Here is a 13,285-nt window from a genome sequence, read left to right as displayed (position 1 = left end):
TGTTCTAAGTAACGCAGACCTGTCACTCTCAAGAGCCTCCCTGTAAGACTTGGGGAGGACTTCTGTGGGGTATCCTCTCTCCCTAAATCTGCGGTGTAACTCACTCGCCTGATGTTTAAACGTGTCTACCTCAGAGCAGTTCCTTCTAATGCGCAGAAACTGCCCTTTCGGTATTCCGCGTTTAAGGGGGGTGGGATGGTGACTCTGCCACTGTAATAGGCTGTTTGTTGCAGTCGGTTTACAGTAAGTATGTGTACCGATACCCCCCTTTTCATTTTTTGTAATTGAGAGATCAAGGAAGGCAATAGTGTGTTCCTAGCAGTCGGACGTAAATCTCATTCCGATGTTATTGACATTGATCTCTTCCACAAATCTCTCAAACTCCGCCCCTGGGCCAGACCACAGAATCAAAATATCATCAATATATCTGGCCCAGAGGCAGATATGGGGCAGCCACCATCTCTCCTCCTCCGGAAAGATATAGGTTTCCTCCCACCAGCCCAGGAACAAATTAGCATACGTGGGGGCACATGGGCTTCCCATCGCTGTGCCCCTGAGCTGGTGGAAGTACTTACCGTTAAAGATAAAAAAATTCCGGGTAAGGATAAAGAGGAGGAGTTGTTTAACAAAATTGTTATGTTCAATACATTCAACCGCTCGCGTTTTCAGAAAATGTTCAACCGCCTGCATGCCCATATTGTGGGGGATACTGCTGTAGAGCGCCTCTACATCAATGGAGGCAAGTAAAACATGGGGCTCCACAGCGACATCCTCAAGCATGCCTAAAAGATGCGATGTATCCCTCACATATGAGGGTAGTGACAACACAAAAGGTCTCAAGATCTGGTCTACGTATATACCGATATTCTGAGATAACGAATCAATTCCTGCCACGATAGGGCGGCCTCTTAGTGGGTCGAGGCCCTTATGCACTTTTGGGAGGGCATAGAAGGTTGGCACAGTGGGAGTGGCCGGAGCAAGGAAGGTGTACTCATTTCTTGATATTAGCCTCCTGTCTATGGCTGTGTCTAATATACACATTAACTCTTCAGAGAAAGTCCTGGTGGGGTCTCCCGATAAAATTTCATAAGTCTGATGATCATTAAGGAGTGGACCACACATCTCAAGGTACTTAGGATGATCCAAAATCACAAGGTTACCACCTTTATCAGATGCTTTAAAAATCAGGTTGGTATCTTTTTCTAGCCTTTTCAAGGCCAGGGACTCATCAGTTGTCAAGTTACATTCCCTAGATTGATTATTAGAGATTTTACATAAATCAGCTTCTACTAGTTTAATAAAAATGTCGACACTAGTGATGTCACTCATAGGTGGCATTTTTTTACTCTTCCCCCTTAGAGACGTGAATGGTCCTTCACCCCTACTTCTCTCATTCTCCTGCAGGAGGCCAAACAAAGCATTATACCCCTCCAAATCTTCCTCATTTAAACCCAGATCTCTGCACTTCTCCCAGTCATTTTTTTGAAAGAAAAGTTTCCACTTAAGCTTGCGGCCAAACAGGGGGTTGTTATATATATACTTTTTGTGCACCTTAGTTTTTCTTACCTTACGCTTTCTTTCATCTCTTTTATATGCTCATTGTTTTCCCACCTATAGTTTGCTAGTCATTTAACAGGGTGAGCAGGTGAGAGCCGCCGCGGAGTGGGGGCGCCAAAAATTCTATCAGGGTGCCAACCTCCACTGATAGGAAGGGATAGCAGTTAAGCGTAGGGTCATTGTATTAGGCTAGGTGCATTATTAGATCTTTTTGAGTATTTTTTTGTGTATCACTGGGTATTGGTATTTTTAAGGTTATGTAATTAAAAATTATATTTTTTAAGGGGACAATATGTTACACAACTGCTCCTTCACCCCAATTCTACTGCCACCCTCTATTACTCTTCCTTCCTTTGAGGTGCACTCTGTGTGCATCTATTCCCCCTTCAACTGGCTTTCATTTACCACCCCCCAGGGCCAGCCACCACCTTCTTCGACCACTTCACCACCTGGCTACTTCATTTCCTTTCCGCTGACATCCCCAATATCATCATGGGTGACTTCAACATCCCCATTGACACTTCCCTGTCAGCTGCCACAAAACTTCTATCTCTCACTACCTCCTTCGGCCTCAATCAATGGTCTTCTGCAGCCACTCACAAAGATGGCCACATATTGGACCTCATCTTCACCCGGCTCTGCTTCCTATCTAACCTCTCTAACTCACCTCTACCTCTTTCTGACCACAACCTACTTACATTCTCTTACCTCTCCACTCCTTGTCCACAATCCCCACTCCTCAAACTCGCACACGCTCATAGAAATCTTAAATACCTCAATCTACACTCACTGTCTGAATCCCTCCTCCCTCTTACAGAAGTAAGTTCCCTAGACAATGCAGACCCCGCTGCCACTTTATATAACACAATAGCTGCAGCTCTGGAATCAGTTGCCCCTCTCACACATACCAAAGCTCGCAAAATCAACAGACAGCCGTGGCACACCAGCCTGACTAAAGAACTGAGACAGGCTACCAGGGTTGCTGAGAGGAGATGGAAAACATCCCACTCCAACGAGAACTTCGATTTCAAACAGTCCCTCACTACTTTCAAGGTCACACTCGCTGCAGCAAAACAAACTACTTCTCATCTCTCATATCCTCCGTCTCACAACCCTAAACAGTTATTCAACACTTTCAATTCTCTCCTTCACCCCCAGCACCCCCTCCCTCTCCACTCATCTCAGCCGAAGACTTTGCCTCATTTTTCAAGCAATAGATTGATAACATCAGAGACAGTTTTGGTCGACAACCCCCAGAGCCCTTTCTCCTAATTGCTCAGCTCTCTTCCTCCAAAACCAACTTCTCCACTGTTACAGAAGATCGACACTCCACTCTACTCTCAAGATTACATCTCATCACCTGTGCACTTGACCCGATCCCATCCTACTTCATCCCAAACCTTACCACAGTCTTCATCCGAACCCTAACCCATCTCTTCAACCTATCACTAAAAACTGTTTTCCACTCAAGCTTTAAACATGCCTCAATCACACCTTTCCTAAAAAAAAGCCCTCTCTTGACCTATCCTCTGCATCTACCTATTGCCCCATATTGCTTCTCCCTAATGCCTCAAAACTACTGGAACAACACGTCTATCTTGAACTGTCCTCCCACCTCTCTTCTTGTTCCCTCTTCGACGTCTTACAATCTGGATTCCGGATGCATCACTCCACCGAAACTGCCATAACTAAAGTCACCAATGACCTATTAACCACCAAAGCCAAGCGACACTACTCTGTCCTCGACCTTTGACCCATTGGACCATTCCCTATTATTACAGACTTACAGACCCTCTCATCTCTTGGCATCACTGACTTGGCCCTATCTTGCATCTCATCATACATACCAGATCAGACATTCAGCATCTCCCACTCGCACACCACCTCCTCACCTCGCCCCCTATCTGTCGGAGTCCAGCAAGTTTCAGTCCTAGGGCCTCTGCTCTTCTCCATCTACACCTTCGGCCTCGGACAGCTCATAGAATCTCACGGCTTTCAGTTTCACCTCTATGCTGATGACACACAGATCTACATCTCTGGACCAGATATCACCTCCCTACTAACCAGAATCCCACAATGTCTGTCTGCTATTTCATCCTTCTTCTCCACTAGCTTTTCAAAACTTAATATGGATAAAACAGAATTCATCATCTTTCTCCCATCTCATTCGACTCCCCCAACAGACCTATCCTTTAAAGTAAATGCCTGCTCACTCTCCCCAGTCCCATAAGCTCGCTGCCTCGGGGTAATCCTTGACACTGATCTCTCCTTCAAACCACATATCCAAGCCCTTTTCACTTCCTGCAGACTTCAACTCAAAAATATTTCCCAGATCCGTACATTTCTCAACCGAGAATCTGCAAAAAACCTAGTCCATGCCCTCATCATCTCCCGCCTTGACTACTGCAACTTCATGCTCTGTGGCCTCCCCTCTAAAACTCTCGCTCCCCTCCAATCTATTTTAAACTCTGCTGCCCAACTAATCCACATGTCCCCATGCTATTCCCCGGCCTCTCCCCTCTGTCAATCTCTGCACTGGCTCTTAATTACCCAAAGACTCCAGTTCAAAACCCAAACCATGACATACAAAGCCATCCACAACCAGTGTCCTCCATACATATGTGATTTTGTCTCCCGGTACTTACCTGCATTCAACCTCCGATCCTCACAAGATTTGCTTCTATACTCCCCTCTTATCTCCTCTTCCCACAATCGCTTACAAGATTTCTCCTGTGCATCCCCCCTACTCTGGAACTCTACCACAACATAGCAGATTCTCGCCTACCATGTAAACCTTCAAAAAGAACCTGAAGACCTACCTCTTCCAACAAGCCTACAACCTGCAGTAACCACCAATCGACCAAACCACTGCACGACCAGCTCTAGCCTCGCCTACTGTATCTTCACCCATCCCTTGTAGATTGTGAGCCCTCACGGGCAGGGCCCTCTCTCCTCCTGTACAAGTCGTGACTTGTATCGTTTAAGATTACAGTACTTGATTTTATTATGTATACCCCTCCTCACATGTAAAGTGCCATGGAATAAATGGTGCTATAATAATAAATAGTAATAATAATTACAAATGACATGAGAAATAACTACTTCATGATGAGGATGACATCTTCATCTTCTAATATGGTCAGGGTCCATCAATTACTACATCACCACCGGCTGTCTTTATGAATGTTTTTCATCTTCCTCAGACTGTAATCCTCTATCAAGTTAGTTCTCATGTCCTATTCATGCGCAGAAATATGATGCATTTACAAAAGCTTGTTTGTAAGAACATCAAGAAAAGAGGTTTTTTTATGCCAATGAGTGATGTCAATGAGTGATGAGTGAACACTAAAATGCTCAGGTGCTTGTTACTTGAGTCGAGCAAATCGTAATGCTTGATTGCTCAACACGAGTAATGAGTACTAATGGAAGTCAATGGGAAATTTAAGCATTTTTCCGGCGGCTCCCCCCCCCCCCCCCCCCCAGAGGTCTGGAGAGGTCTAAAAATTGCTGAAATCTATGGGAACAGTGCTGAAATGGCATGGAAACAACATGGGGAAGACCCCTGGAGGCATCTCTGAATCCCAGGTCGCTGCTGGGAACAATGTCAGAGTATTACACCACTTTTACAGACTGACAATAAAACAAACAAAGCTGAAAATAAAATGGATTTTACTGAACAAAATGTTAAGAAACATTCTTTCCAGGATTATGACTTGTATATAATGCAAAATAAATAGGAAAAAAATGCTCCTCCACACATTGCTTATGTTCACACATAGTGTTTTTGTACGTTTGCATTGATTTCAATGGTGAAAAAAAACATTAAACAGGAAATGTAATTTTAACATTTTACTATCTTACCTGGCCATGTGGTGTGTGAGACATGATCAGACACATCCTGTTTAATTTATGAAGCAGGGACTCTGAAAGTCACCATTTATATTTTCAGGGCCATCAGGCTGCCCTTATTATTCTTAGAATGCCAACAGGTGGCCCACACTAAAATTGTACAGTCAGTAGCCAACCCTCACAACTTATAGAGGCCCACCAGGCAGCCCCCAATATTTTAGAGGGCCAGCAGACATCATGTGGACAGACAAGACCAAGATAGAGCTTTTTGGTAAAGAATGTCAATCTACTGTTTACTGTAAATAGAATGAGGCTTGCAAATAAAAAAAATCACAGTATTTACAGTCAAATATGGTGGAGGCTCAAAGTTATATTGGGGTTGTTTTGTTGCCTGTGGCAATGGGTGTCTTTACTGTGTGCAAGGCATCATGAAATGTGAAGATTCCCAAAGGATTTTGGGTCACAATGTAGTGTCCACTGCCAGAAAGCTGGGTTTGCATCCTAGGTCTTGGATCTTCCAACAGGACAATGACCCCAAACATACTTCAAGAAGCACCCATAAATCAATGGAAACAAAGCAAACACAGGAATCATGGAGGATGCTGGTACGGTTGGCAAGGTACGCCTTCAGCATCTTCTAAAACTTTTCTCTTTTTGTCAGGGTACCCATCACAACAGGGAGGGTCTGAGAAAACTGTCCCAGACCTTTCAGTGTGTTCCCAATGCCTGATTCATCTGGTGTGTGTCTCCCTTGTCCCTACTCCTTCGTTGTCCAAGGAACTGTGATCCATTCCTTCAGGGATTTTAATAATTATTCCACTAGGGCCTTCTGGTACTATTATTTATTGCACCTCTCAGCCACAGGAAGGAGAGATAGAAGGTTCTCCTTGTAGCATGGGTCTAGAAGGGTGGCCAACTAGTAATTAGTGTTGGCCAAACGCATACAACGCGAGGGTCATGGGAAAGGCAGCAGAACATAAACTCAGTCAGGTGTGCCAGATTGCCAACAGTCAAGACTTCCCACTCCCCACCAAGAGGACAACTGTCCATCTTCTCCTTCTCGTCTTCCTCATCCCTCTCCTCCTCATCTTCAGGCCATCCATGCTGAACATACGAGATGAAGGCTGTGTGAGTAGCACCATCTGTAGTGCAGGTAACCAGCTCCTGTTCCTCCTCATTATCACCCAATCCACATTGAGAAGATGAGATGAGGCTGGGCTGTGTAACATTACCCTGTATAGTTTCTTGCTCCATCTCAACTTGCTCTGCATTTAAAGCCTTCTCTTTAATTGTGAGCAGCGAGTGTTTCAGTAGACAGATAAGTGGGATGGTACCGCTGATTATGGCGTCATCGCAGCTCACAATCTTGGTCGATTCTTCAAAGTTTTGGAGAACTGCACAGATGTCAGACATCCATGCCCACTCATTAGCTTTTATGTGTGGAGGCTGACTGGAATACCGCTGTGCATGTTGTATATTGTATTCAACTACTGCCCTCTGCTGCTAATAAAGCCTTGCCAACACATGTAAAGTTAAAATCCAAAGAATGGTATATCGCACACCAGTGAGATGGAAGTTGCAAATGCTGCTGCAGCACTGCCAAGGCTGCAGATAGTATAGCTGACTTTTGTAAATGGGCACACAAGCTGTGTACGTACACAAGTAGTTCATGCAGATCTGAGTAGGTTTTGAGAAATGACTGAACCACAAAGTTGAGAATGTGAGCCAGGCCTGGTACGTGTGTGAGGTTGCTAAGCTTCAGAGTCATCACCAGGTTACGGACATTGCCACACATGACCATACGTGGTTGTAAATTCAAGGGAGACAGCCACAGATCAGTCTAATCTGATAGACCCAGGGTTGTGGAGTTTGTAAGCCAAACCTCCAACTCCGACTACTCAATTTCCAAGACACCGACTCCACCACAATGGGCTCCGACTCCACAGGCCTGACAGGGCCATGGAGTCGATAAGCCAAACCTCCAACTCCGACTCAATTTCCATGACACCAACTCCACCTCCACAGCCCTGGTTAGACCTCTCAACAATTCTGCGACGGTGTACAGTTTGTCACCTAAGCAGACTAGCCTCAACAGAGCCCGTTTCCACTTGGCCGAAGCAGTGCTGCATTGTTTACAGCTTGCGACTGACGTTAACTTTTCAGATGGAGGAGGTACAGAAACTTCTGTAGAAGGTGAGGGAAACCCTTATTGAACCAGGGCCCGCAATCCTCAGTGTCAGTAGCAGGTGTTCCTTCCAATGGTCTGACTGGGTCTCAGCTTCCACAATATTCACCCAGTGTGCCGTCAGGGAAATGTAGTGTCCTTGGCCACAAGCATGTGTCCGTGGTTAAGGGGACCTTCCCAGTAACAGTGTTGGCCAAGGTACGGCTGATGTTATGGGAAACGTGCTTGTGAAAGGCGGGTATGGCATAACAGGAAAAATAGTGGTGGCTGAGGACCGTGTACCAATGGAAAGCGGCCGCTATGAGCTTGTGGACAGCTTCCGTCTCCACAAGCCTAAACAGCAACATTTCAAGAGCAAGCAGTCTGGAAATGTGGCCATTTAGTATTGTGGGTGGAGGCGTATTTTTGTTTGCATTACAAGGAGTGGTGAAGGGACAACTGAACGCTGCACGGGGACATGTACGTGGAAGTGCTTGCTGACAGTGGTTGCAAGTGTGCAACAACAGGTGCAGGTTGGGAGGCATCTTCCCTTGCGTCATGGAAAGGGGATTGGAGTGCATGTACAACAGGGGAAGAGGCAGTGGTGTCACCTACAGATACTGCTTCTGGACCCTGGCATTTATCCCAACTAGCCTTATCCTTTGCTGTCATGTGCCTGAGAATGCTGGTGATGGGCATACAGGTAGTTGTGCTGCCACTGCTGATGCTGGCATACCAGATATTGCAAATGGCATTTTTTGGGTTAGCTGGACTGTCTTTAAAAAACCTCCAGACTCGGGAACACCTACCCCTTGACTTGGCAACTTCACCGATGTTGGTACTCTGGGGAACAGTTGTCTACCTTGTGTCTCTGGCCACCCCACGGCCTTTTCATTCCTGTTCTGGTGCTGCAGATCCCTCCCCCTCTGTGCTGCTATCTTTGCTCTGCATGACACCTTCCCACCTTCCCACTTCTGCAGCCTGGTCCTCAACCTGACTTGCTGACTTTACAACATCAGTTGTTGGCAAATGTGCCTCATCATCATCCACCTCTTGAGACAGTAATTGCATTTTCCCACCGTTGCCTTCTTGTGAGCGTGGCTGCTCAAATATTTGGGCATCGCTACATGTGATCTCCTCATGTCTGGCTTGAAATTAATAGGCAAGAATCTATAAATGGAAATTAGAAATTTGAACAGCTCTGTTGAGAAAAACTTGAAGGATTAATATCGCATGAAAAATTTTCCACCTCAGGTTGATGTGTTACACTGCAGTAGCAATATAGCAATGCTTTTAATAACCAGTCAGGTTTGGCTGTATGCTTCTGACCACAACTGGTGTAGTATATATGTCGCATAATATTTCCCTGCTGAAAAAAATTTGTAGGATTAGCATTGCAGGAAAATTTGCTCACCAGTGATGGAGTTGTTACAGTTGTTGCTATTGATATCCAACCAAGTCTAACAGTATGCTTTTTACGCAAAACTGGCACAGTATAAATGGCATATACTATTTCCCTATTCAGAACAATTTGCAGGATTAAGAGCAAAAATAATATTATTAGAATTGAGAAGGGCTTTTGGTATGAGTTGCAGCAGAAAACATGTGCAACTAACCCTATCCTGTCATACTCTACACCTTCAGCACAATCTCTCCCGAAGTGCTGCTAACAGCAGTATGAATGTTGATTATAATTAGCCCTTATGAGGGCTGTTGTTGCATTTGAAATAAATATTGGTGATGTCTAATCCCTGCCTATACGCAACTAAAATGCTGTCCCAACCTCAGCACCTCTCTTCCTGCTCTGCCTGTGTCCGTACACTGTGCCGAGCATCATGACCCAATAACGCTATGCAACCAACCAATTAAAGTAATGCCACAACCAAGATGGCTATGGCATTACAGGTACTGGCAGGCAACCACAGAATGTTTATTGGCTATCTATCAAGCGCCAAACTTGCGAGCGAGCATTCAAAAATACTCCCCGAGTAGTGAGCATCTTGAGCACACTGATGCTCGAGCGAGTAACGAAGCTTCTTCTCTGAACTTTCTTCTTAATTTTTAAAGTATTTCTATTACTCTCCGGAATCAGGAATGTATTAAGTCCTATAGAAACTGCGGAGAAAGAATAATTTCTAAGTCTGTGTTTCCAGGAATCTTCTTGTGGGATTTGGCTGCAATATCCTCTGTGCAATATATTTCTAGCATTAATGCGCCAGAAACAAGAGCTCTCCAGCACCTACCTCCACCTGCAGAGCCGCACACCACATATATGGCTGTTCTGTGCACACAGGACCTGTGATGAGGTCATGCACATGTGACCAACTGAGGGAATGACATCACAGGGAAAGGCTGGACTTCCTTCTTCACTGCAAACCTGAAACCAGGAGGCTGGTTTGTGCTTTGTGCTGAGGTAGCGTCTAGAAGATTACAGTGGCTCCTGTGAGGCTCCTTCCAGCAGCTCCACCCTAGATGGCTCACTAGTGAGGTGACAAGAATGCAGTGTCTGTAGTGAGGACCTCACAGTACACTCCAAACTAGAAAGTTCAGCCCTGAGATGACCTGAGGGGAGATGATTTCAGAACGGTCTAGAATGGAGTTACTGCCGTGAGGAAGATAAAGAGGCCAGGAATACATTATATTATTGTTCCCTACAATACTTGGTGCACTGGAAGGGTTACGGTCCAGAGGAAAAGATGTGGGTCTCAGCATCAGAGGTGAATGTCCCCAGGCTGCTTCGTTAATTTCATGGAGGTCATTCGTAGAAGGGGGGTTCTGTCAGGGGTTTGCCAGAAGCTGCAGACAGTCTCACTGCATCTAGCTGCAGGAGGTCTCTGCATTTGGCTTTGCAGACACCTTCTAAACTGTTCTGACTCTTTGACCCAGTAGCAACCTTTCTCCAGCTCTAATTGACACACCTGGAACTGGGTGTTTATAGACTTCCAGCCTGCTGCTGGGAATCGCCGGTGATTTCCCACTGTTGAGGCTTGGAGCTATAGCAGTCAGCTATCTTCCTCTTTAGTGCTATTTGAGGATATCTTTGTTATCTCTCTGAATCTACTCAGCATAAGTGTTCCCCCTTGTTTGTCTACCCCATCTGTCTTTAGTTATAGCAGTGATTGACTATTGCTCACTCCATCCTTCCCTAAGCAGACCTTATTGCCAGGGTCAGGCAGGGATTAAACACTACATACTTACATTCCGGTGTCTGTCGCGTCCCTCGCCGTCACCTTCCCTGCACTGTGTAAGCGCCGGCCGTAAAGCAGAGCGGTGATGTCACCACTGTGCTCTGCTTTACGGCCAGCCGGCGCTGACACAGTGCGGGAAGCTGACGGTGAGGGACGCGACAGACACCAGAATATAAGTATGTAGTGTTTGTTTTTTTTTACATTTACAATGGTAACCAGGGTAAACATCGGGTTACTAAGCGCAGCCCTGCGCTTAGTAACCCGATGTTTACCCTGGTTACAAGTGAAGACATCGCTGAATCGGCGTCACACATGCCGATTCAGCAATGTCAGCGGGTGATCCAGCGACGAAATAAAGTTCTGGCCTTGCAGATAGTGCAGCAAGAAGGCAGTCGTGTCGGGCTCTACCATGAGGTCCAAGCCCATGCTGTGTTGGTGGCTTGGTAACAGCCACCAAAAGACGTTCAAACGAAATGAGTGTTGGGTTGGCGGGGACATTGTGTTACCACATTCAATTTACTTAACTATCACACTAGTGTCGGTACGGGGCCGTCGCCATGCGTCGGCCCGACGTACCAACTCAATCTGCGAAAATAATGAACAACGGAGGCAGCGGATGCAGTTTTACAATGCATCCGCTGCCCCATTGTAAGGTCCGGGGAGGAGGGGGTGGAATTCCGGCCACGCATGCATGGTCGGAAAAGGCGGACTCGACGCACAAAAAAAGTTACATGTAACTTTTTTTTGTACCGACCGTGCGCCAAAACAACGCATCCGTCGCACGACTGATGCGACGTGTGGCCATATGTCGCTAATGCAAGTCTATGGAGAAAAAACGCATCCTTAAGGCACATTTGCAGGATGTTTTTTCTCCAAAACGACGCATTGCGACGTAAAGCAAACAACGCTAGTGTGTAAGTAGCCTATGTCCACTTACTTATTCTATGCTTGCTTTGATTAGGCTTGTTTATAGTGATCTCTTCCATATGGGCTCACACTCATGTTTGGTTGGCTAGCACTTTGCATTTTTTTCCATTGTTACTAATGGTATGTGTTCTCTGCACCGTCAATGACACTTAGATTTGTTTACTTATATACTTATTGGGTCAGCACTGTGGCTCAATGGTTAGCAGTCCTGGTTCAAATCCCACCAAGGACAACATCTGCAAAGAGTTTGTATGTTCTCCCTGTGTTTGCGTGGGTTTCCTCCAGGTACTCTAGTTTGCTCCCACATTCCAAAGACATAATAATAGGGAATTTAGATTGTGAGCCCCATCGGGGACAGTGATGATAATGTGTGCAAACTGTAAAGCACTGCGAAATATGTTAGCGCTATATAAAAATAAAGATCATCATCATTATTTATTACATTCAGCGGTTCTGTCTGTAATTTGGCAACTTGACTCAATTTTATGTGGTAGACATTCATTTTTTGTCACCATGTCTTCATCTACTATTATTTTCTAAACTATTTGCACTTTGAACATTTCACTTTTTTTAATTTGTTATTAATACATTGACTCACTTGTTCATTGAATGTTTCTGCACTCTGCATTTTATTGGCAATATTATGCCCGTTTGTTTTGGTGTCCAGTAGTTCTTGTCCATGTCCATTGTCTATTTTAAGAGATATATTTAATAAAAATTATTTTTTTCCCCAAAGAAAGGATTATACTTTCTGGTGGTGGTCTATTCACTTCCTCCTTTTAGTGTGGTCATAGACACAGTTGTGGCTGTGGATGCATTGCTCATCGTCGCTGCATCACTACGTGTCTGATCTATGGCACAACATAGTATTCTCAACTTCCTCCTCATATGACCTACTCAGCTGTGTACCTCTATGTTCACGTCAGCTGGGATCTAACACCTCATCATCATTATCCTCTGTTATCGCATTCCTCGCCCTTGGAGTCGACCTCCTTCTCTTCCTGCCCTGACTGCACAGTACAGTCCGAGTGAGCCTCAGATATCTGAGTTCATCGGGATCACCTCCCTCCTAGTGGTTAATGTCTGATGACGAGGGTCAGGATGCTATTCAGACCCCACTTTGTCCTGTCCAGGATTCAAGCTCTTCAGACTCACGTATTTGTGGTTCCGTTCAGTCAGTTGTAAGGTTGGAGAGTTGGGATGCGGGGGGCAGCAAGAGGAATTTGGGTGCCATCCCTGTGTACTGTACTGGTTGTGAGGTTGAGGTGGAGGAAGAGGAGGAGAGACCACTTGAAGCTGTGCTTGCCATCCACTCAAGCAGATGCTCTTTCTGGGCCTCATCAACAAGGCATACCACTGTGCGTCTGCTGAAGAAAGGTAGTGGAGTAGCCCGTCCAGTAACAGAAGTTGCCAGATGTCTTTGCATAGGACGTGGCATTGTTGGTTCACTAATGCTTTCACTAATCTTACCACCTACACCTTGAACATCAAGCCTTATTCTTCTAACACAGCCTCACATTTTCCCAGTCATGTTGCTCAGATAGTGTGGCAAAAGCACAGTATTTGCAATAAAAAATTAAGATTTTAAACTCTTCACCAC

General features: G+C 45.4%; 1 protein-coding gene across 2 annotated transcripts in view; it reads left to right on the top strand.

Annotated features, from left to right (window-relative positions):
• Positions 1-13,285, top strand: part of LOC138663705 (oocyte zinc finger protein XlCOF22-like) — a 469,510-nt gene that overhangs the window by 290,633 nt on the left and 165,592 nt on the right. The gene's annotated exons all lie outside the window — the stretch shown is intronic.

The sequence above is a fragment of the Ranitomeya imitator genome, chromosome 2 (assembly GCF_032444005.1).
Source record: "Ranitomeya imitator isolate aRanImi1 chromosome 2, aRanImi1.pri, whole genome shotgun sequence".
Classification (NCBI taxonomy): Eukaryota; Metazoa; Chordata; class Amphibia; order Anura; family Dendrobatidae; genus Ranitomeya; species Ranitomeya imitator.
The sequence above is the reverse complement of the archived record's forward strand: the minus strand, read 5'-3'. Positions and strand labels throughout refer to the sequence as shown.